The following is a 27,010-nucleotide window of genomic DNA, read 5'->3' as shown; positions in this document are numbered from 1 at the left end:
TGATCTGAGCCACATCAGCTCCCAGTCTTGTTTTTGCTGACTGTATAGCGCGTCTCCATCTTTGGCTACAAACAATATAATCAATCTGATTTCGGTGTTGGCCATCTAGTGATGTTGGCCATATAGTACAGTCTTGTGTTGTTGCAAAAGGGTGTTTGCTATGATCAATGTGTTCTCTTGGCAAAACTCTATTAGCCTTTGCCATGCTTCATTCTGTACTCCAAGGCCAAATTTGCCTATTACTTCAGGTGTTTCTTGACTTCCTACTTTTGCATTCCAGTTCCCTATAATGTAAAGGGTATCTTTTTTGGGTGTTAGTTCTAAAAGGTCTTGGAGATCTTCATAGAACCGTTCAGCTTCTTCAGCATTACTGGTTGGGGCATAAACTTGGATTACGGTGATATTGAATGGTTTGCCTTGGAAACGAACAGAGATCGTTCTGTCGTTTTTGAGATTGCATCCAAGTATTGCATTTTGGACTCTTGTTGGCTTTGATGGCTACTCCATTTCTTCTAAGGGATTCCTGCCCACAGTAGTAGATATAATGGTTATCTGAGTTAAATTCACCCATTCCAGTCAATTTTATTTCACTGATTCCTAGAATGTCAATGCTCACTCTTTCCATCTCCTGCTTGACCACTTCCAATTTGCCTTGATTCATGGACCTGACATTCCAGGTTCCTATGCAATATTGCTCTTTACAGCATTGGACCTTGCTTCTATCACCAGTCACATCCACAACTGGGTGTTGTTTTTGCTTTGGCTCCATCCCTTCATTCTTTCTGGAGTTATTTCTCCACTAATCTCCAGTAGCATATTGGGCACCTACTGACCTGAGGAGTTCATCTTTCAGTATCCTATCTTTTTGCCTTTTCATATGTTCATGGGGTTCTCGAGGCAAGAATACTGAAGTGGTTTGCCATTCCCTTCTCCAGTGGACCACATTCTGTCAGACCCTTCCACCATGACCTGTCTGTCTTGGGTGGACCCACATGGCATGGCTTAGTTTCATTGAGTTAGAGAAGGCTGTGGTCCATGTGATCAGATTGGCTAGTTTTCTGTTGTGGTTTCAGTCTCTGCGCCCTCTAATGGCCTCTGTCAGTGCCTACCATCTTTCTTGGGTTTCTCTTACCTTGGATGTGGGGTATCTCTTCATGGCTGCTCCAGCAAACATAGTTGCTGCTCCTGAGCCACTGGGGAAGCCCAAAGCCAGAATGGTAGAGAAAGACCTAAAAGAGAAGAAACTTCCTTTGGATCTTAAATAATGCATAGGATTTGAATAATTCTATAAATATCCTCACAATGTTAATCCCATGTAAAGTCAGTATTACCAAAATTTGAGGGTTGAGTGGTATATTAAGAGGTTGTTAGATACACCAATCTGGTTAAAAAAGAGGAGCTGAAGTTGCTAAATGATAATGGTAGTACTAGATGATGGTAACACAACTTAGAAGTGCTGGGGTCAAATTGTAGAATTTCCTGAGCTCCAAACTGAGGAATGACCATTACACATTATGAAATCATTGGGTGTGACGGTTATCTTGGGGGTGTTTTTTGTTTTTGTTTTTAAATTGAGGGTCACCAGATGAATGTTCTTAAAACCGCATAGAGTAATGGTAAATAAGGATTAGAGAAGAGAGAGGCTAGGGGCCATTTAGTAAGCTGCCGCAGTAGTCCAGACATAAGTTGATAAGCCTTTAGCAGTAAGATTGAAAAAGGAGAGAAAATTTGAAAATTTTTCAGTAGGCTTGATGACTTAATTGAAAATGAAGGAGAAATCAAAGATGACACCAAAGTTTTTAATTTGGTCAGTTTGGGTCACACCACTGTCTAAAATGAAAAATCAAGTTCTTGGTTAAGTTCAAAGTTAACAAATTCTAATGTGGGTCTTGCTAAATGGTACTGATTGGAGAGTAGGCTAAAAAGAGTGGGAGTGCCCATTTTCAGTAGTTCTGATCTTTACACTAGGAATTATTATAGCTGCCTCATCATCATCTTATTCTAGTCCCAAGTCCCAGTGCTTTCACAAAACCTTTTCTGATAACCCAGAAAATGTGAAAAGCACTTGGTGTGTCTCCTAATTTCTGGAAGGATGAATTCAGTGTCTCCTGATAGATAGGGGCTCTTGAATAGGAAGGAACTAACTATCTTGTCGCTATCCTATGGTCCTTTCTTGGATCAGGGCTAAGGATGTCAAAGTACTTGGTGCATGTTCTTCTCTTGCCACCCTTGGAGTTTAGTGAATCGTCCAGAAATCTTTACTTTTTACTAATGGTGGCATTTATGTCAAGTGTCTTAAAAGTTACAAAGGCCTGCTTCAACTACATGGAAAGTAGGGTAGAATTGCAAATTCTAGTTATATAGAAAATGTATGGGACCAAATCATAATGAAGTATATATCTACTGCTTATACTGTGGGGCAGTCCCATCAGCTAGAGAGTCACTCATTTAATGAATAAATGAAATGGAGCTCTAATGTATGTCTGATGCTATTCTGGGCTCTGGGAAAACAATGAGCAAGACAGGTATTCTCCACTTCCAAGGAGTTTATGTTGAGACAAAATGTAAGTGCTGTGAAGAAAAAACATGATGTAAGGGCATAAAGTAGGAAGTCAAGAAACACCTGGAGTAACAGGCAAATTTGGCCTTGGAATACAGAATGAAGCAGGGCAAAAGAGTTTTGCCAAGAAATGCACTGGTCATAACAAACACCCTCTTCCAACAATATAAGAGAAGACTCTACACATGGACATTACCAGATGGTCAACACCGAAATCAGATTGATTATATTCTTTGCAGCCAAAGATGGAGAAGCTCTATACAGTCAGCAAAAACAAGACCAGGAACTGACTGTGGCTCAGACCATGAACTCCTTATTGCCAAATTCAGACTGAAATTGAAGAAAGTAGGGAAACCACTAGACCATTCAGGTATGACCTAAATCAAATCCCTTATGATTAGACAGTGAAAGTGAGAAATAGATTTAAGGGCCTAGATCTGATAGACAGAGTGCCTGATGAACTATGGGATGAGGTTCGTGACATTGTACAGGAGACAGGGATCAAGACCATTCCCATGGAAAAGAAATGCCAAAAGGCAAAATGGCTGTCTGGGGAGGCCTTACAAATAGCTGTGAAAAGAAGAGAAGTGAAAAGCAAAGGAGAAAAGGAAAGATGTAAACATCTGAACGCAGAGTTCCAAAGAATAGCAAGAAGAGATAAGAAAGCCTTCTTCAGCGATCAATGCAAAGAAATAGAGGAAAACAACAGAATGGGAAAGACTAGGGATCTCTTCAAGAAAATAAGAGATACCAAAGGAACATTTCATGCAAAGATGAGCTCGATAAAGGACAGAAATGGTATGGACCTAACAGAAGCAGAAGATATTAAGAAGAGGTGGCAAGAATACACAGAAGAACTATACAAAAAAGATCTTCATGACCCAGATAATCACGATGGTGTGATCACTGACCTAGAGCCAGACATTCTGGAATGTGAAGTCAAGTGGGCCTTAGAAAGCATCACTACGAACAAAGCTAGTGGAGGTGATGGAATCCCAGTTGAGCTATTTCAAATCCTGAAAGATGATGCTGTGAAAGTGCTGCACTCAATGTGCCAGCAAATTTGGAAGATTCAGCAGTGGCCACAGGACTGGAAAAGGTCAGTTTTCATTCCAATCCCAAAGAAAGGCAATGCCAAAGAATGCTCAAACTACCGCACAATTGCACTCATCTCACATGCTAGTAAAGTAATGCTCAAAATTCTCCAAGCCAGGCTTCAGCAATCCGTGAACCGTGAACTTCCTGATGTTCAAGCTGGTTTTAGAAAAGGCAGAGGAACCAGAGATCAAATTGGCAACATCTGCTGGATCATGGAAAAAGCAAGAGAGTTTCAGAAAAACATTTATTTCTGCTTTATTGACTTTGCCAAAGCCTTTGACTTTATTGTGTGGATCACAATAAACTGTGGAAAATTCTGAAAGAGATGAGAATACCAGAACACCTGATCTGCCTCTTGAGAAATTTGTATGCAGGTCAGGAAGCAACAGTTAGAACTGGACCTGGAACAACAGAGTGGTTCCAAATAGGAAAAGGAGTTCGTCAAGGCTGTATATTGTCACCCTGTTTATTTAACTTATATGCAGAGTACATCATGAGAAATGCTGGACTGGAAGAAACACAAGCTGGAATCAAGATTGCCAGGAGAAATATCAATAACCTCAGATATGCAGATGACACCACCCTTATGTTAGAAAGTGAAGAGGAACTAAAGAGCCTGTTGATGAAAGTGAAAGAGGAGAGTGAAAAAGTTGGCTTAAAGCTCAACATTCAGAAAACGAAGATCATGGCATCCAGTCCCACCACTTCATGGGAAATAGATGGGGAAACAGTGGAAAGAGTGTCAGACTTTATTTTTCTGGGCTCCAAAATCACTACAGATGGTGACTGCAGCCATGAAATTAAAAGACGCTTACTCCTTGGAAGGAAAGTTATGACCAACCTAGATAGCATATTCAAAAGCAGAGACATTACTTTGCCAACAAAGGTCCATCTAGTCAGGGCTATGGTTTTTCCTGTGGTCATGTATGGATGTGAGAGTTGCACTGTGAAGAAGGCTGAGCGCCGAAGAATTGATGCTTTTGAAGTGTGGTGTTGGAGAAGACTCTTGAGAGTCCTTGGACTGCAAGGAGATCCAACCAGTCCATTCTGAAGGAGATCAGCCCTGGGATTTCTTTGGAAGGAATGATGCTAAAGCTGAAACTCTAGTACTTTGGCCACCTCATGCCAAGAGTTGACTCATTGGAAAAGACTCTGATGCTGGGAGGGATTGGGGGCAGGAGGAAAAGGGGACAACAGAGGATGAGATGGCTGGATGGCATCACTGACTCGATGGACGTGAGTCTGAGTGAACTTCGGGAGTTGGTGATGGACAGGGATGCCTGGCGTGCTTCAATTCATGGGGTCGCAAAGAGTCGAACATGACTAAGTGACTGATTTGATCTGATCTGATCTGAAGGGCATAAAAAATGACAGAATTGGCTAAAGTGTTAATTATTAGAGGCTGTTTCTCAAAAATTATTTTAAGAAGGCTAAAATTTAAGCATACCACTAGTTGAATTATTTGCAGGCTAACACTCCCTTAACCATTTTCAAATCTGTTAATTCTTGATTTCTTTCTGCTCAGAATTGCTTTTTAAAAAGAGTTCTATGTATCAGTTATATTTTGATGTTTTGGTTGATTGTGTGTAGAGAACTGGTCTGTTTTATATAAAGCAGTTGGCCTGAGTAGAACCTCCCAGAGAATTACCAGATATCATAAGATCTGAGGGACATCTGAAGGGCTTAAAATCAGTTTTTGAAAAGGCTTCTATCTATGAAAGTCTTCTATCTCACTCTCATGCCCGGAGAGGGAATCATAGTGATGCCAGCTACTGGGAAAGCACCAGGCGCACCTTCTGTCTGGCCTGCCCTTTTGCCCGGCTCCTGACACACTTGGACTCGTTCTTCAAGCCCGCAGCACCACCACTGTGCCTTGTGTGTTCCTCTGTTGATGCATGTGTCAGCTTACATTTCAGCCTCTCTGGTGTGTTCTCTGTCACCAGTACAAGGGTAATCTGTCCTACCAGCCTACCTCACTGATTCGCAGGAGGAATAAAGGTAGTTGCACTTTGAATACTGGAAGATGGTGTACACCGTCTGTGACTTACGAAGTTTAAAGAGCTCTCACCAAGTGGAAAAAAGGGAACCTTCCTATACTGTTGGTGGGAATATAAAGTGGTGTAGCAACTATGGAAAACAGTATGGAAATTCCTTAAAACTAAAAAGAGCATTAGCATATGATCCAGCCATCCAACTTCTGCACAGATATCTGGAAAAGATGAAAACTAATTTAAAAAGATTGCACCCTAATGTTCATAGCAGCACTGAAGAGCCGAAATACGGAAACAACCCAAGTGCCCTTCAACAGATGATTGACTTAAGATGTGGTGTATATACACAATGGAATATCGCATGCATGCTAAGTCACTAAGTCATGTCTGACTTCTTGCAATTCCATGGATAGCCCACCAGCCTCCTTTGTCCATAGGATTTCCCAAGCAAGAATACTGGAGTGGGTTGCCATTTCCTTCAAGGGATCTTCCTGACCCAAGGATGGATCCTGCATCTTCTACATTGGCAGTCGTGTTCTTTACCAATGAGCCACCAAGGAAATCCATAATGGAATATTACTCAGCCATAAAAACAATTAAATATTGCCATTTGCAGCAACATGAATGGACCTAGAGAATATTATATTAAGGGAAGTAAGAAAGACAAATGTATGATATTGCTTATACATGAGATATAAAAAATAATACAGACAAATCTATACACAAAACAGAAATAGACTCACAGACATAGGAAACAAACTTCTGATTCACAAAGGGGAAAAGGGGGACAGGAGAGGTAAATTAGGAGATAAAAATTAGTATACACAAAAATAGATAAGCAACAAGGGTTTACTGTATAGCACAGGGAACTATATTCAGTATCTTGTAGTAGTGGAAAATAATCTGAAAAGTATATAAAACTGAATCACTGCTGATACCTGAAACTAGCACAATATTGTAAATTAACTACTCTTCAGTTTAAATAAAAAACAAGGAGCCCTCGCTGTCCTGCTTGCGCACTTCTGATGTTCTCCAGTTTGTCAATTTCTTTTAGTGTAGGTCCATCAGTGAGCAGTGAACTCCAGATGTGATCTGATCAAGCAGAATACAGTTAGATTATCATTTCTTACAATCTTGTTAATGAGTGAAGTGAAGTCGCTCAGTCGTGTCCAACTCTTTGTGACTGTAGCCCACCAGCCTCCTTCATCCATGAGCTTCTCCAGGCAAGAGCACTGGAGTGGGTTGCCATTTGTTTAAAAGGGACTTAGACTGAGTTGGCTGTCTTTAGCCATCACAGTATACTATATGACATATTAGGACTGTAGTTAGTTTCCAGACAATATTCTCATGGTCATTCTCCGTGTTTTGTGTGGCATTATGTTAGCACAGCTTGGGGAGCCAGGTCCTGTCCGCTAGAAATGAGCAGTTCCTTAAAGACAGTTTTGTGCCAAAAACAAGTGGCCTCCACTGCCCCTAAAGGAAGAGCTCACATTTGCCACAACTTGAAGTGCTTGTTCTGCTTGAAGCCAGGTCTGCCCCTGGAGGCCATAAAGCATGGTGAAGAGAGCTAGACTGGAAATCGGGAGTCTTGAGTTTGGGTTCAGTTGCTGTTTTTTTTACTGTGTGAACCATTTTTCCCAGTTACAAAACGTGCGAATTTGATGAACAATTCTCTTTTGTCACTCCATGATTCAACAATCATCTATTTAATAATATAGTTCTAGCATTTTGACCAGACATATCTTTCAGTTAGTCAGCCACAAAGGGTTTGCTCAGAGTTTTAGGGCTTTATGTGAAACTTTTGTTTAGAACTTTATGTGAAGTAGACAGGTCATTCTCCCAATCAATAGGATGGCCCTGCCAACTCTGAAGAAGATTTGTAGAAAGAAGCGGGGAGGGGGTTGTGTGTGATTATTTGTCTCATAATTCAAAAAGCTCTGATATTCCTGGTATCTCTTAATAATTCCATCTATTTTTAGGATTAAGTTTTGAACATCAGCATTCCCTACTAAGAAGTTTTAAATATGCCTGGTATAAAAATATTGTAAATAAATTTTGCTTTATGTTTTATAGCCACCAATTTTTATGGATTAAAAGATTGGACTGGGAAGCCACCATCATTTAAGTCTTCCCAGATGGCTCAGTAGTAAAGCATCCACCTGCCAAGCAGGATACACAGGTTTAACCCTGGGTTGGAAAGATCCCTGGAGAAGGAAATAAACAGCAGCCAACACCAGTGTTCTTGCCTGGGAAATCCCATGGACCGAGAGCCTGGCAGGTTACAGTCTAGGGTGTCACAAGAGTCAGATATGACTTAAGCGACTAAACGACAGCAACAACGTGATCTTCTAGTCCAATTTCATTTTTAGAAATATAGAAATTGAAACCAAAAATATTAAAGACATTTGCTCAAAGCCCCACAGCTAACACCTTGAATCAGGTATCATGATTCGCCGTTTACTTTCTGCACTATGCTGTCTTCTTGATACCAGTTGAATGTCATGACCACTTGAACCCCTAGGGCCTCAAATCTCTCATTCACTCTGTATGCCATTCTCTCTCTACTGGCATGGTCCAAAAATAAGGAATTCCTTCTGTAATTTATCATGAGGACTGAGTAAGATAAGTGAAAATGCTTTGCAAACTATTGACACTATGATAGTTGGTAATGATCACATTACATGTAGTCGGTGTACATGTATATATGTGTGCATACTATACTAGACATTTAAGGTTCATTTTTGCTTTATGAAAGACACAATGTTCTTAAAGTCTGCTTAACATGCAGCATAATGCTAGTAAAACAATTTTCCCACCTATCACTTGGCCATTTCCATCAAAGGTCATTATTTAAACTTGTTTTTAAAGTAGATGGAAGAAGTTTCATTGGGTTTTCTCTCAACAGCACTGGCATTCACAGTGAGTTTGGACATTATCAGGACCCCAGCACTATCTTCTTCTCAGCTGAAGAGAAAGAGAGCTCATTTTCCATGGAGATCTCAAGGAGACATGTAGAAGTATCACAAGCTATCAAGGAGGAAAACATGGTCCCCTTTTAAGCCAGAGACTTACACAATTGTTCAAATCTAAAATAGAAATGCTGTCCACTGCTCAGTAGGGAGCACACAGCCAAGGTACATATTTTCATCCCACCATCCTTTCCAGATTATTCTTTACTTGGCTGTGAGCTGAGCTCCAGGCCCAAAATGGGGTTGGAGATCAGAACCAAGTATTTTAAAAGTTGGCAGTTCCAAAACAAGCGGAACAGACCTTTTTGGAGGGTAGTAGTTTGTGGTTTGGCAAGAAGAAAGGAGTAAATGAAAAATAAAATTTTCAATCCAGAGCCTCAATGGATGGAGAGAAAATTAATCTTTTTTTTTTTTAGGTCAGTACTATCAGACTTGTTGTTTTAGAATAGGGAGATAGATTGATGGAAGATGAGACACAAAGTAGAACAAGCCAGTAAATATTTGAGTGAGTAGGTCCTCACCATTTAGAACAGTGACCTATATGCCACCACTCCACCCTTCCCCTGCCACAAAGCTAATGATCACTTTTTTCACTGGAGGCTTAGAGCACTTGTTATCGCCTCTCCCCACCCCCCCACCCCCCCCCCACCCCTCCCCCCCACCAACCCTTGCCTCCACTCCTTTCCCAACTGGTCTAAAAGCCCATGTGGTTAGATTTCTGTATTAGTGGAAGACTAACACATAAAGCATCTCCTCTTGTCCCCTAACTTATGCAGAAAGAGCCTGAGAATTTAAATTGTAGTTTTGTGTTCTTGGCTAAAGTTTGAGAAAAGGTCATGCTTTCTCATTGATGAATATAAGACACTGGAACAGGCAGTGTTCTATGGGATATGTTCAATGTTCAAAGGTCTATGGGATAGTTCATTTTAATGATGGTGCATTAGAAGAGAATGAGCCCTGGATTGGGAGTCAGGTGATGAAGTGAGTCTGTCTTCATGGTCTATGTGACCTTCAACCAGTAATATATTAGCTCTCTGGTGTGTGCCACACTGAGCATTTAAAGACAAGATAAAGTGTGCCTCTGAAGACCTAGAGCCCCAGGACCTGCCGAATGAGGAGATATGATCTCAGAGACTCTTTCCAACTCAAAATGCCATGGCTTCCAAGGAGGAGGTTTCCAACACCAAGAGAACTAGACACACAGCCCTGATGGACATTCACCCCATGTTGGGGTCACACAGAATTTTAGTGTGGGATTACTGTTCTTTCTGTTTTCCTCTAATACTCATCTCTGAGTACCCTCTATATACACTTTCTTCTAGATGAGAACACTTTCAGAGAGCATTTTTGTGTTGTGACTCTCTGAGGACGTGAATATTTTTATTTCACCCTCACATTTAAACAATAGTTTCCATTGGATTTTGATGTGAGGATGGAAATATAAGGTTGTCTTTTCCCTCTTTGTAGAAATCAAAACTGACAAAAGGAGTACAAATGCCATTCGTGGGGAAAACTAGGAGATAGAAGTTTTGACTAAATATTTGACCATGAACTTTTAAAACTGATTTTAACAACTATTTATTCAAATCAAGAGCATTGAACAGGGAAGCAAATACTTAGGGACAAGGTGATGAGGCAGCAGAAGGAAGTGAAGCAGGAGCTGGGAGAGTTTAGGCAAGAGATGGAAGGAAAACATTAGGCCACCTCAGAAATGAAAGCAAAATTGAAAGTAAGGGAAAATCAAATTTTTTTAATCAATTTTTGAGGGAAAATCAAATTTAAAACATAGCAGTTTTGATATAATATCCTAGATTTGAACTTGCTTTCCTTCAGTGCTTTGCACAGTACACCATTGCCTTCTGGCTCCCAGAGGCTATGAAGAAGACTATCATGGAGCAGGTCCTTGTTACTTTCAAGGTGATAATAGTTTTCTCCCTGGAATCCTTTAGAATTTTCTCTGGCTTTGATCTTAAATTTCACTCTAATGAATATTACAGTGTTTTGTTTCTGTTCTTAATGTCTCCTGTTAGTGCTCTATGAGCTCTTTAAATCAGTGATCTTACATCTTTTTTTCTAATTCTGGAAAATTATCAGTCATTATTTCTTCAAAGTTTTCCTTGTAATTTGTTTTTCTCTCTACTTTGATTCATTTTAAGCTTTTACTCCAAAGTTACCTGTCACTTAACTTTTTTCTTACTTTGAACATTTCTGCCTACTCTTAACTCTCCCGGGGAAGGTTTCTTGACTTGATATTACCATTTGTTTCTCGGTTATCCCCTTCTCCTGATAAACTGGACTTCCCTGGTGGCTCAGTTTTAAAGAATCTGCCTGCCAATGCAGGAGACAGGAGACATAGGTTCAATTCCTGGGTTGGGAAGATCCTCTGGAGGAGGGCATGGCAACCCACTCCAATGTCCCTGCCTGGAGAATCCCATGGACAGAGGAGCCTGGTGAGCTTTAGTCTACAGGGTCACAAAGAGATGGACACAACTGAAGTGACTGAGCACACATGCACACTAATAAATTAATTTATTAGATTCTTAATGAACTGTTACATTAGTAACATAGTTCTTTTATATAATTGTTTATCTCTGCTTCATATTTCCAAAACTCTTATCTTGTTAATCATATTTATTATGCATATTTTACATTCTTGTCTGTCTGGCCCATTGGTTATTTCCTTTAGCATGGACTGTTAAGCATATGTACCTTGTTTGTATCATTCTTTCCCCCTGAAAGCCCATATTACCTTGGGAATATTAGCTACCAGACAGGTCATGTATATCTGGCTGAGGTGACTAAAGTCCAGCCTTAGACTCTCATTAGTTCACAGATGATGTCTGGTGTCATAGAGTGGTATAGCAGTAGGAAATATTCCCTGCACTGATGACTTCCGTTGTTTTAGTCTGGACTTGATCACTCCCTACTTACCTACCCACGTTAGCTGACTTTTTCTGTATTTCCTCTCTCAGCTGTGCTCTTTTACAAAAGCTTCCTCATTGGGATTAGAATAAGAATTAGGGCTGCTCAGAGTTACGACACTGATCTGCACCTGTTAGCTGCTCCCCAGAAGCCAGATTCCAGCTCTGCCATATGTTGTATGTATATCCAATGGCACTGTGCCGGCGTTACTCTTCCTCTCCCCACCGAAGTGATGAGGTGAGCAGTGACTTGCCCAGAACAGTGTGTGTGTGTGTGGGGTGGGCAAGAATGTATAATGAGACTATACTGCTACACCCCATCCTCCACCTGCCAGCTTCTATTCTAGACTACCAGTTCCCATATGCATTTGAAACACAGCCACTTCCTGTCTTCCTCAATGTTTCTTGTTTTTATATTATATTATGTTATTCGTTGACCTACCAGTGATTTCTGTAGCAGTTCTAGGGTGGATTCCGAAAGGAGGCCAGAAACTGTTTGGCTGCTATCTTGTCCTCCCCACTAATGTATAACGTCACCTCTGTCACTCACCAGTTCCACAATATATGTGGGTGAATTGCTTCTGTCTCTAGTCTATTTCATTTATGTATTATCTGCCTCTGTGCAATACCACACTGTTTTAATTATTGAAAATTCTTAACATCTTTTAAGAGATGTTATTGGAATATAGTCGATTTACCATAACGTCTTGATATCTGATGTGGGGATCCTTTCTTCTTATTCATTCTGTAAATTGTCTTGGCTATTCCAGGACTTTTTACTCTCCTATGTGAACTCAAGGATCAGTTTATCAAGTTCTATGAAAAATCCTCTTGAGTTTTAGGTGAATTGTTCTGAATTTTTAGGTTGGTTTAGGGAATTGCCATTGTTATTATATTGAGATCTCTAATACATTAGTATTGTATAAAGCTCCATGTATTTTCTCCCTAAAGATCTTGTTAAACTTTTGTGGGATTAAGTCCTAGGTGCCTTATAGCTTTTGTTACTACTGTAAGTCATTTTTTCTTTTGCTTTTTTCTACAATGAAAATACCTTTTTTTTTTTCTGATCATATAAAAAGTGCTCATTGGAAACATTTGATTATTATATAAAGAAGAAAGTAAATCCCACCCATCATACTGAGGTTACATTGCTGGTTATCCTTTCAAGCATTCTTTATGTATGCAGTATACATACCCCAATAAATTTACATACATAGGATCCTGTCATGCTTGCTTTTTTTTGAACATTTATTCTCTACCTCCTCTCCCCATATTAACCCCTTTTTTATTCCCTAGCCACACACCTGTTACCTATATTCATAACCAATATTTGCTCCATGCTTGTGAAATCCTACATAGATCCTTGTATTGATATTTATAGAGATTTCAGGGAGTTGATCATTGTTTTGAAAAAAATGGGTCATATTATACTCATTTGTACTTTCATTTTCTCACACTTAGAAGTACCTTTGAAAATCTATATGCTACTACTATAGATTCTACTAAGTCATTTATATGGATCTAATTTATTTTTTTAATATTCCATGATCTGGAGATGCAATACTATAATTTATTCAATAATATGGATCAGTTGTATCTAGCAGGAACTAATTATTTTAAATAGAAAGTGATTTAATACAGGTAATTTGGGACTTAACCAAATCCTTGTGAAAGTGTTAGTCACTCAGTCGTGTCCATCTCTTTATGACTCTAAGGACTGTAGTGCTCCAGGCTCCTCTGTCCATCCGATTCTCCAGGCAAGAATACTGGAACGGGTAGCCATTCCATTCTCCAGGGAATCTTCCTGACCCAGGGATTGAACTCGGGTCTCTGGCACTGCAGATGGATTCTTTACTGTTTGAGCCACTGTGGAAGCCCAAATCCTTCAGTTCAGTTCAGTTCAGTTGCTCAGTCGTGTCTGACTCTTTGTGACCCCATGAATCGCAGCACACCAGGCCTCCCTGTCCATCACCAACCCCCGGAGTTCACTCAAACTCATGTCCATTGAGCCGGTGATGCCATCCAGCCATCTCATCCTCCGTTGTCCCCTTCTCCTCCTGCCCCCAATCCCTCCCAGCATCAGGGTCTTTTCCAATGAGTCAACTCTTTGCATGAGGTGGCCAAACTATTGGAGTTTCAGCTTTAGCATCAGTCCTTCCAATGAACACCCAGGACTGATCTCCTTTAAGATAGACTGGTTGGATCTCCTTGCAGTCCAAGGGACTCTCAAGAGTCTTCTCCAACACCATACTTCAAAAGCATCAATTCTTCAGCGCTCAGCTTTCTTCATAGTCCAACTCTCACATCCATACATGACCACTGGAAAAACCATAGCATTGACTAGATGGACCTTTGTTGACAAAGTAATGTCTCTGCTTTTGAATATGCTATCTAGGTTGGTCATAACTTTCCTTCCAAGGAGCAAGCGTCTTTTAATTTCATGGTTGCAGTCACCATCTGCAGTGATTTTGGAGCCCAAAAAACAAAGTCTGACACTGTTTCCACTGTTTCCCCATCAGATGCCATGATCTTAGTTTTCTGAACGTTGAGCTTTAAGCCAACCCTTTCACTCTTCTCTTTCACTTTCATCAAGAGGCTTTTTAGTTCCTCTTCACTTTCTGCCATAAGGGTGGTGTCATCTGCATATCTGAGGTTATTGATATTTCTCCCAGCAATCTTGATTCCAGCTTGTGTTTCTTCCAGTCCAGCGTTTCTCATGATGTACTCTGCATATAAGTTAAATAAGCCAGGTGACAATATACAGCCTTGACGTACTCCTTTTCCTATTTGGAACCAGTCCATTGTTCCATGTCCAGTTCTAACTGTTGCTTCCTGACCTGCATACAGGTTTCTCAAGAGGCAGGTCAGGTGGTCTGATATTCCCATCTCTTTCAGAATTTTCCACAGTTTATTGTGATCCACACAGTGAAAAGCTTTGGCATAGTCAATAAAGCAGAAATAGATGTTTTTCTGGAACTCTCTTGCTTTTTCCATGATCCAGTGGATGTTGGCAATTTGATCTCTGGTTCCTCTGCCTTTTCTAAAACCAGCTTGAACATCTGGAAGTTCACGGTTCACGTATTGCTGAAGCCTGGCTTGGAGAATTTTGAGCATTACTTTACTAGCATGTGAGATGAGTGCAATTGTGCGGTAGTTTGAGCATTCTTTGGCATTGCCTTTCTTTGTGATTGGAATGAAAACTGACCTTTTCCAGTCCTGTGGCCACTGCTGAGTTTTCCAAATTTGCTGGCATATTGAGTGCAGCACTTTCACAGCTTCATCTTCCAGGATTTGAATTAGCTCAACTGGAATTCCATCACCTCCACTAGCCTTGTTTGTACTGATGCTTCCTAAGGCCCACTTGACTTCACATTCCAGGATGTCTGGCTCTAGGTCAGTGATCACACCATCAGGATTATCTGGGTCATGAAGCTCTTTTTGTACAGTTCTTCTGTGTATTCTTGCCACCTCTTCTTAATATATTCTGCTTCTGTTAGGTCCATACCATTTCTGTCCTTTATCAAGCCTATCTTTGCATGAAATGTTCCCTTGGTATCTCTAATTTTCTTGAAGAGATCCCTAGTCTTTCCCATTCTGTTGTTTTCCTCTATTTCTTTGCATTGATCTCTGAGGAAGGCTTTCTTATCTCTCCTTGCTATTCTTTGGAACTCTGCATTCAGATGCTTATATCTTTCCTTTTCTCCTTTGCTTTTCACTTCTCTTCTTTTCACAGCTATTTGTAAGGCCTCCCCAGACAGCCATTTTGCTTTTTTGCATTTCTTTTCCATGGGGATGGTCTTGATCCCTGTCTCCTGTACAGTGTCACAAACTTCCATCCATAGTTCATCAGGCACTCTATCTATCAGATCTAGTCCAAATCCTTAGAGGGACCCAAGTACCAGATTCTAGGCTGGGCCTCCAGTGATGACTCCCACAACAGTTCCATGGAACCTGCCACCCAAGAGAAGTGCAACATCCATCACAGTCAGGAAGTTGATGTCCCAGCTGCTGGTTCCAGAGTCATGCCACCCTAGCTACAACCTGGGCATTCAGGAAGCTACTATCAGAACTGTTGACTCGAGACCCATATCATGTCTGTCAGAGCTACACTTGTACATCTGACTGGTGAAATTAAATCACAGTCTAGAACACTAGCTTCAAGGGAGTCTGGGAATTATGTCTTTAATTTTCCAGACTCTGCAAGTAGACACACAAGAAAAAGGTTAACTAGAGGGAGAGTGGACCAGCCTACCCAATGTGCTGTATACTGTACGTTGCTGCAGATTGGGTTCCCCTACAAACAGTTTCACAGTAAACATATCTGTAATGTGGCCTCATGGGTTCCTACTTATATTCCTAAGGAATAGGGTCCCAGGAGTAGAATTTCTGGAACAAAGTATATATGTATTTTAAAAAATAGACCTTGCTAATTTGCCTTCTGAAAAAATTGTAACACTTTACATTTCTGCCGGCAATGTGTGAGAATTACCTTCATTCATACCACACAATCAGCAATAGGAATGATGGTTTGGTGTTTGGTGTGTGTCTGTGTATTTGCTTATTGTGGAGAATTTCAAACATGCACAAAAGTAGGCAGAGTGTGTAATGAATTGCCATGTTCCTATCTGGAAGCCTCAACCACCATCCATGCATGTCTGACTCCGTCACATCTACTTCCCATGTTTTATATTATTTTAGAAGAAATTTCAGATACCGTATTATTTCATTTATAAAGATAAGTGTATGTCTAAAAGATAAAAACAATATTATTACAATATCTAAAATATTAACAATAATTACTCATGAACTAGTCAGCCAGTGCTTCCATTTTGTTTGAGTAAAGATTCAAATGGGCTTCCCAGGTGGTGCTAATGGTAAAGAACCCACCTGCCAATGCAGGAGACTTGGTAGATGCAGGTTTGATCTCTGGGTTGGGAAGATCCCCTAGAGCTGGAAATGGCAACCCACTCCAGTATTCTTGCCTGGAGAATCCCATGGACAGAGGAGCCTGGCAGGCTACAGTCTATACAGTCACACAGAGTTGGACACAATTGAAGCGACTTAGCATGCATGCAAGATTCAAACAAGGCCCACAAATTGCAACAAATTAAAGTGTTTTGTGTCTTTTAACTTACAGCCTCTCCCTCCATTTTTTTAATTCCTCACAATTTATTTGTTAACAGAACCAGGCTAACGATGCCATGAAGTTCCTTGCAGTCTGAGTTTTCCAGATCGCATCCCTTTGTTGTAGCGGAATGTTGTCCTAGTTATTTCCTGTGAATTGGGAGTGGAATCCAGAGGCTTGGTCAGACCCGAGTTTGACTTTTATGACAACAATAATGCAGATGGTGTCTGTTTCTCCACTGGGACTCACATAATATCTGGTTCTCTCTCCCTTGTGATGTTAGCAATCACTCGTGGTCAGTGTCCAGATCCACTAGGATTACAGCACCAGCTATCCTTTTTCATCTGTGACATAGAACACATCTATAAAGAAAAATGTCCTCCACTCTGCTATTTGATTACCCGAGTTCATTTACATAAGAAAAATGCTTTATTGTTTCCAGTTTTTTGCCAGTTTTCAAAATAATGAATTGGTTCCCTAGCATCCTCAGTGGTGACTTGTTTTTTTTAGCATCACTGTGAATTCATGGATTAAATTTACTTGATGGGTTTCAATCCACTGTAGTTGTGACTCTCACAGATACTTTTAAATTGTTCCACCTTTGATCAGTGGAAGCTTTGCTATGATTGTGTTTGTTCTTGCCACTGTGATAGGTGTCAAACAATTTTACATTACTTTCATTTTTATTTCCCTGATCTCTAGTGAATTTGACCATGTTCTTATGTTTTTGGGGCCTTTTGGCTTTACTCACTAGAGAATTATTTGTATCTTTTGCACAATTTTCTATTCCCATTGTTGGTTTTGTCTTATCAGTTTTAAAGGGTGCTTTGTATAGAAAGTAATCCTTGGTGAGACTATAGTAGCACCGACATTTTCCCATACATATTGATTGCTATTAACTTTGTCTTAGTGAAGTGATGAAGTGATAATGAAGAATATAGTAGCACAAACATTTCCCAGACATATTGATTGCTATTAACTTTGTCTTAGTTCAGTTCAGTTTCAGTTCAGTTGCTCAGTCATGTCCGACTCTTTGCGACCCCATGAATCGCAGCACACCAGGCCTCCCTGTCCATCACCAACTCCCGGAGTTCACTCAGACTCACGTCCATCGAGTCAGTGATGCCATCCAGCCATCTCATCCTCTGTCGTCCCCTTCTCCTCCTGCCCCCAATCCCTCCCAGCATCAGAGTCTTTTCCAATGAGTCAACTCTTGGCATGAGGTGGCCAAAGTACTGGAGTTTCAGCTTTAGCATCATTCCTTCCAAAGAAATCCCAGGGCTGATCTCCTTCAGAATGGACTGGTTGGATCTCCTTGCAGTCCAAGGGACTCTCAAGAGTCTTCTCCAACACCACACTTCAAAAGCATCAATTCTTTGGCGCTCAGCCTTCTTTACAGTCCAACTCTCACATCCATACATGACCACAGGAAAAACCATAGCCTTGACTAGACGGACCTTTGTTGGCAAAGTAATGTCTCTGCTTTTGGATCTGCTATCTAGGTTGGTCATAACTTTCCTTCCAAGGAGTAAGCGTCTTTTAATTTCATGGCTGCAGTCACCATATAGTTTCTTAATTCTTGGTAAGGAAAGTCTTCCCAAATCATTGATTGTGTATATAATCTCACAGACAGTTTTCTTCAAGTTTAAAAATTATTTTTCTTTTATACTGAAATACTTAATTTGCTTGCAATTTACTTTTGATTTTAGTGTAAGATAGTAGTTCATTTTAATTTTCTTTCATATTGGTAACCGGTTATGCCTGCAATTTTTTAATAAAGAGGGCTCATCTTTTTCCCACTGAACTACCATTTTGGCACATAAACATTTCTATTAGTCACTGTAATAATGATCAATTATTTATTCTATTCCACAAATGCATTTTTATATACCCTTACTAATGGCATATTGATTTGAATACATAAACTTTACAGTACAGCTGATATCTTAGTAAGTTCTGTATATACCCACTCTTCATTTTCTTTTATTTTATAGTTGTATTAGCTATTCTTTGGCATTCTTTTGCTACTGAATTTTAGAATCATCTTATCTAATTCCAAGAAAAACCTTGTTGGAATTCTAATTAGAACTACATTAAATTTATATATTAAAATTCCTGGAATTAACAGTTTTTTATTGTCTTTCCTTTTAGGATTTCAATTTATTAAAATCCTATTTTGTGTCTTTTAATAGTTTTTTTCCCCTTAGTTTGTTTCAGTATAAATCCTAAGTCTGTCTTGTTAAATTTATTTATAAGTATTTAGCATTTTTGTCACTAACATGATTTGACTGGATTTTTATTAACAACATGAAGATTTTATAGGCATAAGAACTTTTTAGACAAACTGTTCAGTCACTGGAACTTGTAATTGAAGTGAAAGCTCCTCCTTATATTATCAGGAAGGAAGGGTAGATACACATCTCTGTAAGACGGTTAAGCATCTGTCTACAATGTGGGAGACCTGGGTTCGATTCCTGGGTTGGGAAGGTCCCCGGGAGAAGGAAATGACAATCCACTCCAGTACTGTTGCCTGGAAAATCCCATGGACAGAGGAGCCTGGTAGGCTACAGTCCATGGGGTCGCAAAGAGTCGGACACGACTGAGCGACTTCACTTAACTCACTTAAGACTATTTAGGTAAGGTCTTGCTGAGAGGTTGGGGCAGGGACCAGATGAGCCCTGGAAGACCTACAAAGAAGAGGAGTCTACAACGTTGCTGTTTTAGCCAGCCTCCTAATATCAGCCCTCATGTGAGGGCTCTTGACTTAGCCAGTTTTTCCAGTGGATACATGGACATGTAGAAGACCATTATAAAACATGCTGGGATAATCTAGACTAATTTAATTCTAAATTTAGGACAATCTAAAAATTTCCCAAAAAAGTTTTTCTTCTGTTTTCTTTTTTTTTTTCAAAATTCCATTTTGCTGTTATGATATAGTTTGTTTTGTTTTTGCAATGAATACCTTTTGGTTGTTGATTTCCCCAGGTAAACAATTACAATAAATGTACTCATTCATTCACTTTGTGTATACAAAAATAATAGAAAGAATTTTAGCCCACTGGAGTCCAGAGTTAATATGCTTTGCAGTACATCTTCTCATTCAATTTTCAAAACATCACCATGAAGTAGACTGAGTTTATTTCGTTTGTATCTCGTTTTTAACAACTAGGAACTTAAGGCCCAGAAGAATGTGTTACTTGTCCAAGGTCACACAACTAGTTAATGACATAGCTTCCATGCCAACCAAGTGGCTGACTCAGAAGATCTTATCATTATAGTATTGTCCTTTCACAGAAGAATTTGAGGTAGAAATGTATGACTTAGAACCTCCATTTCTACTTCTACAAAACAAAGGATTTTTAATAGATGGTATCTGGTAGTAGATTCTTATGCAGAAAATTGAGTTTACTGAATTTGTAAATCAAGGGTTTTACATATGCTGCTGCTGCTAAGTCGCTTCAGTCGTGTCCAACTCTGTGCGACCCCACAGACAGCAGCCCACCAGTCTCCCCCGTGCCTGGGATTCTCCAGGCAAGAACAATGGAGTGGGTTGCCATTTCCTTCTCCAATGCAGGAAAGTGAAAAGTGAAAGTGAAGTTGCTCAGTCATGTCCAACCCTCAGTGACCCCATGGACTGCAGCCTACCAGGCTCCTCCATCCATGGGATTTTCCAGGCAAGAGTACTGGAGTGGGGTGCCATTGCCGTCTCCGTCTGGTTCCTATGAAGCTGCCTTAAAACTTTCAACAAACCACCAAACCTCCCTGACTCTCAGATTTCTTATAACAAAATAATTTAGATGCCCCTAAGGCCCTTTGTGATCTGAAATTCTATGATTTATATATTGTACCACGTGTTCCCTATTTCCCATGTCTAATTCATTAAAAACACACCTCAGTCCTAGCTCCTTGTAAGTGCCCAATAAGGAGAGATTATTTGTTCAAGTCTGTGAATTTTCCAAGTTTTAATCTCTTGTATCACTAAAGTAATGTTCTGCTTTTATATAAGGTAGATTTTGAGTGTTGATCTGATCCATTTTACTAATGTTAATTGAGCCCTTTACCACAAGCCAGGTACGGTTTTAGTTGCTCAGAATGGGAAGTGTTTAAGGAGAGCTGTATCAGCCTCTGAGGACTGGAGTATTTGGGATCCACAAGTCAGGCTGGGAGGTGGGCTGGTGGTTGTATGCCTGGGTCTTTGTCTCTAATTTGCCCTGACCTCTGGGCTTTCTTTTCCTCATCTATAAATAAAGAGCTTGGACCGATGACTCTGAAGCCTCTTCCTGCTCTAACATTCCATGATTCCATGACATAAAATTTAAACAAGATTTTGGAGTAGAGACCTAGTGGCTTTATCGGTGTGCAGGCTATATGAGACTGCAGCCTACCAGGCTTCTCCATCCATGGGATTTTCCAGGCAAGAGTACTGGAGTGGGTTGCCATAAACACCTCAAAATTTTCTTTCCAGTATATAGTTTTCTCAGCTGTGATTTTCATGTGTTCATTTTCTCCTTAAAGGTGGTCTTTGCTTTACTGGCTTTTTATAGTGTTTCCCTCTATGGTTTCTAAGATAACCTCTACAGTGTGTTTGTGGAGGAGGGGAGCAAATAGAGACCCTATAGGTTATTAGTAGTAGAATATGAGGAAGAATGATAGAATGTGAAATAACAGAATGTGATCACTTTAGTTCTTATTTGTCTATTCATTAAAAGAGTTGTTGCAATTCTTTCAGACTATATAAAACTGGAACCTGACCCCAGTCCCCTCTGCGTTCCCCTGTCACCTCCTTGGAATCTGGGGATTTTGCAGCTTTAAATCATTGGTTTATATCTTAAAATTGATTCTAACATTATAATAACCATAAGAACTTTAAAATAACATTTTGAACTAAATTTTAGAATTATTATTATAATAAGTGATATGATAAAATAGCCCTTTCCTAAAAGATGCCCAAGAAATTCTCAATAGAGGATACTTGTGGGATTGCAGGGTGCAACTGTGGGGGAGATGACAGGTACTTTTTATTTTCTACCTTCTGTAGGGTTCTTTTCTTCCTTTCTTTATTTTTTAGCTATTATAATATGTAACTTTAATGATTAAATTTTGATTTAAACATTTTTTTCTTGAATTTGAAATGATATCTTCACTGATGGCTTTGTAGTCAAATGTTTTCCCCCAAATATAAGATTTTTCAATGATAAAATGACAGTGCATGACAAAATAGGTTTTAAAGTACAGAAAAGCAATTTATAGTAAATATTTACAGGAACAAACACATTCTGGAGTTTAGTATGTCTGTATTTTCATATGGCAATGACTCTGGACAAGGCACTTGTTTTTAAAGAAATCATTAGCCAAACAAAAGCACCGTTGGTTAATTTCTAAAGTGATCTTTCTGCTGTGGGTTTTATCTTAGCTATAAGCAGTTCTCAGCTCTGATCTCACATCAGAATTACTGGGGAATTTTTAAAAAAACCATTCCCCAAGCCCCACTCCAGATCAACCAAATTGATTTCTGTGAGTGCAACCAGGCAAAAGTATTTTTAAAAAGCTTCACAGGTAAGTCCCACCTCTGGCCAGACTTGAGAACCTTAATCCACCAAAAATGATCTAGGTGGATTTAATGAATTCATAAACTGAGGTGAGCTATTTGTTATTTGACACTTGTCAGAGATTAATAAATTATGATATTTTACCTTCTCTTTTTTCCCTTTCCTTCTTCTTTGGTTTTCCTAACAAGGGCCCAGCAATGAAGGGGACCAGGCCAGAGGAGGGATCTGGAGACAGGAAGGAAGTGCAGAGGACACGCACAGACAGATGGAGGCTAGGACTTGCAGATTAAATTTCTTAGAAAGGCAGCAAAAATAAACAGGCACCCCCTCCCCACCAAGCAGAAGGATATTTTCTGCAACTAGTGTTTTGCTTTTGGGCAATGGGGTTAACTTGCATTATTTTAGGACATCTTAGGGAACAAACAGACATTTCTCTCAGAAGCGGATTTACTTAATCTTAACAAACCAGCCTTCATGCACTAGGTTTGTGTGCTTGGACCATGGCGTTTTTCAGGTTCAGTGATATATGTCCTGTAATTTCATGCAAACCCTCTTGATCTCTAGTCATTAGCCATGTTTATAGGGACTGGTACAGCCCAGCTCCCATTAACTCTTAAAAACTGGCCAGCCAGGATTCCCTTTCATGACAGGACTTCACACTAAGGATAAATTTTTGGAAGTAGAATAAAATTGACATAATAGGGCAGGATACAAAAATCAATAAACAAAAATCAGTTGCATTTCTACATACTAGCAATGATCAATCATAAAAGGAAATTAAAAAAACAATTCCATTTTCAATAGCATCGAAAAGAAAAAGTAGAAACAAATTTAACCAAGAACGTGAACGATTTTTACAGCAAAAACTACAAAACATTATTAAAAGAAATGAAAGAAGAAAAGAAAGAAAAGAAATGAGAAAGCATCTTGTGTTTATGGACTAGAAGACAATATTGTTAAGAAAACTGTATTAACCAAAGCAATCTACAGATTCAATGCAATCTCTCTCAAAATCTCAATGATGATTTTTGCAGAAATAGGGAACAAGAAGTCCTAAAATACATATGAGGACTCCCTAAAATTCATTTAGGGACTCCTAAATAACCACAAAGATCTCAGAAAAGATGATCAAAGTTGGTAGTGAGAGAGTCAATTCCTAGGCAGGTTGATAAGAAGTCCGGGGGTCCCCAAGGAGAGAGGGGTTTGGAATTCTCAAGGAGGAGGAAAGGACACTTTTTTTCCCTCTACATTCCTTAGGATTATATAACAATAATCTATCCTGCTTGAGGACAGTTTCTGGAAAAAACCTTCTGGCTAATCCTGTTATCTTAAAATGTAAATTATGGGAGTGGATCTAGTAAGGTCTTTACAACCTCCAGACATTCTTTTGATTCACTGTAATAACTAATTAAAAGTATATAACTTCATTGCTGACACTGGTGAGGAGGCACTCTCTGTCCCCCTTCTGATGTCTATGTCAGAAGCTTTCTCTCTTTTATACTTTAATAAAACTTTATTACACAAAAGCTCTGAGTGATCAAGCCTTGTCTCTGGCCCCGGATTGAATTCTTCTCCTCCAGAGGCCAAGAATCCCGGCGTCTTTCATGGTTCAGGAACAACCTTTCAGTAGTCTCACACTTCATGATTCTAAAACATAATACAAAGCTCCAATAAGCAAAACAGAGTAGGATGGTATAAAAGCAGACGTATAGACCAATGGACTAGAAGAGACAATGCAGAAATAAACACTTGCACACCAAAATGGCAAGATTAGAAAGACATAAGGAATCAATGATGAGCATTAAATGTATATTTACCTATAGAACTAAGAGTAAATAAGGAAAATTATATTGGGTTGCCCAAAAAGTTTGTTCCCTAAGCTATTAAGGAAAAACCTGAAACTTTTTGGCCAACCCAATAGTATGCAAGACTAGGAGCTGACAACTATTAGAGCAGAACTATAATAAAATGCAGCCATGAAATTAAAAGACGCTTACTCCTTGGTAGGAAAGTTATGACCAAACTAGACAGCATATTAAAAAGCAGAGACATTACTTTGTCAACAAAGGTCCTTCTAGTCAAGGCTATGGTTTTTCCAGTGGTCATGTATGGATGTGAGAGTTGGACTGTGAAGAAAGCTGAGCGCCGAAGAATTGATGCTCTTGAACTGTGATGTTGGAGAAGACTCTTGAGAGTCCCTTGGACTCCAAGGAGATCCAACCAATCCATTCTAAAGGAGATCAATCCTAGGTGTTCATTGGTAGGACTGATATTGAAGCTGAAGCTCCAATATTTTGGCCACCTGATGCTAAGAGCTGGCTCATTTGAATAAGACCCTGATGTTGGGAAAGACTGAGGGCAGGAGGAGAAGGGGACGACAGAGGATGAGATGGTTGGATGGCATCACCGACTGGATGGACAGGAGTTTGGGTAGACTCTGGGAATTGGTGATGGACAGGGAGGCCTGGCGTGCTGGGTTCATGGGGTCGCAAAGAGTTGGACATGACTGAGCGACTGAACTGACTGATGATAAAATGGATAATAGATGCAACAAAAGGAAAGTGCAAATGAAGAGACCAGGGAGCACTATGCAATATTTCATAGCAGATGCAAAGTAAATATTAGGCAAGAGGAAAAAAAGTTTTAAAGGTATCCTCTAAATCAATGAGGGATTCTTGACTCACAACAAAGGAAAATATCTGAGGAAACCTGAAGCTAACGTTTCAGAGTAGGAAGATGCCTGGAAAAAAAACCCAAACCAAAAAGCATCCTAAGGAGCATCCTGATTTTACACATTAGAAAACTGAGGCCCAGAGACAGTGAGTGACTCCGCAAGCTCCACAAAGCTAGCACCAGACCCAGGTCTAACACTTGGGTCTCACAATCTGGGACTGTCCACCACAGCACACGTCCTTTCTATTTAATTTTTTAAAAATAAGTAGCTGATTTGAACATTTTTAAGATTTCTCCAGAATATCCCATGATACCATTTCAAAATGTCTTCAAACTTGGATCTTCTGTGGGGAAGGTAAGGTAAGGTAAGTCACTTCAGTTGTGTCTGACTCTGTGCGACTCCATAGATGGCAGCCCACCAGGCTCCCCTGTCTGTGGGGAAAGAAGATACAGAAATGCTTTCACAGAGCTGGGTCTGGTTAGCCTCACAGCAGAGTTGGGTGGGGAATCCTGGTGTGAACCTTCCAGACTGTCTCTAATCTTAGGGCATTCTCTCTCCGCCTTTGATAGCTTCTTCCCCTCCTCTGCTTGCTGCTTGCCTCACCATGATCTAGTTGCCTCTCCCTTAAGTAGATATAGGTTATGTCTGTGCTCTGTGCTGTGCTCAGTCGTGTACACTTTGCAACCCCATGTACTGTATGTAGCCTGCCAGGCTCCTCAGTCCATGGGATTTTTCAGGCAAGAATACTGGAGTGGTTTGCCATTTTTTTTCTCCACAAGATCTTCCTGACCCAGGGATGAAAACCTAAAGCTGTGTCTTCTGTGTCTTCCACATTGCAGGCAGATTTTTCACCCACTGAACTGTCAGGGAGGCCCTAGATATAGATCATACTTGCACGTTTAAAAGTAACTCTGTTAGGTGCTATCCTAAGCGCTTTACCAGGCTTATCTCACTGAAGCCTTACATTCCTGAGGCAGATTTTGTGTCCCCATTTCAGAGACAAGAAAATACAGTAACAGAGATAAGTAACTTGCTCCAAATTTTGCAGCTAGAAAATAAGGGGTAGAGTTCTCAACTCCAGAATCCGCCTAATTTTAAGGACTACGTTATCCAGCCTGAACAAAATTGCACGTTATGCCCAGTTCTGAAAGTGAGCACGTTTTTCGCGACACTTTGTCCGAAAACCAAAATTGCATTCATTTGGGGAATCTACTCGATTCGTTGTTGTTTTTGGTAGCCACATCAAAGAAAAAGACGATTAATTTTAAAGTCAACAGAGTTTTTCCAGTGTGTGGTCTTCTTTTGTGTATCGAGTAGTCTTCCAGGGGAAAACTTGAGAAAACACACTGAAGGCCACCAGTCCGGTGTGCGAGAAGGAGTTGGGGCGGGGCGAGGGAAGGGCTAAGTGGACCGGCGTCCTGCGCCCGGTTCCGCTCCGGATTCTCGGCTCGCGACCCCGGGAGGAGGGCAGGTGGGCGTGGCGGAAGGACCGCAGGTCCATTCCCAGTGCGCTATGCAAATGACATGCAAACCAGCGCGTGTGAGTCCGAGTCCGCAGTTTGGATCGGGACTCGGAGCGTTGGGCTCTGAGGGGCTCTCCCACTTGCTCGCGCTCTCGCTGGGCCGCTCACCCCTGCCCCGACCCGGACGCGCCTCTCCTGCTCCCAGTGCCGCCGGGTTGGCAGCCAGCAGCGCTTTGAGCGCTGAGCCCGCGCTGCGCGCCCGCGGGACGACCCTGCCGAGCGCTGTGCCTCGGCTCCCGGGCTGCCTTCGCTGCGCGGGTGAGTGAGCCCGCCCCACGCTTTTGTCCCGGCGCGGCCCCTGGGAGTCACTCCCCGAAGGCGGGGATCGCAGGGTCGGGACCCTGTATTAGGAGCTTGCTCCATGCTCCACTGTTGGAGAGGGGTTCCTGCGTGCGGCGGAGTTGGGCGCGGGGACGCATAAGGGGGCGACCCAGCACTTCCAAGCAGCCTCGGTTTTCTTTTGGAAGGTGAGGTGCCTGGGGACAGTGACGTCGTTGTCTCTATAGGGGTCATCCGAAAGGGATACCTTTGATTTGAGTGGTGCAAATAGCCGCTAGCCTGCAAGGAAGAAAGGTGGGCTCTTCTCCCAGCTCCCCAGCG

At 40.7% G+C, this 27,010-nt stretch overlaps 1 protein-coding gene across 1 annotated transcript in view; it reads left to right on the top strand.

The window, feature by feature from the left end:
• The first annotated feature begins 26,418 nt into the window (after positions 1-26,418).
• Positions 26,419-27,010, top strand: part of MYLK (myosin light chain kinase) — a 280,259-nt gene continuing 279,667 nt past the window's right edge. The window contains exon 1 of the mRNA XM_027535988.1: positions 26,419-26,668. The gene's annotated coding sequence lies outside the window, so the exon portion shown is untranslated. The remainder of the gene's footprint in view (positions 26,669-27,010) is intronic.

This window comes from Bos indicus x Bos taurus, chromosome 1, assembly GCF_003369695.1.
Source record: "Bos indicus x Bos taurus breed Angus x Brahman F1 hybrid chromosome 1, Bos_hybrid_MaternalHap_v2.0, whole genome shotgun sequence".
In the NCBI taxonomy this organism is placed as follows: Eukaryota; Metazoa; Chordata; class Mammalia; order Artiodactyla; family Bovidae; genus Bos; species Bos indicus x Bos taurus.
Note: the sequence above shows the minus strand (reverse complement) of the source record. Positions and strands in the feature narration are given on the sequence as shown.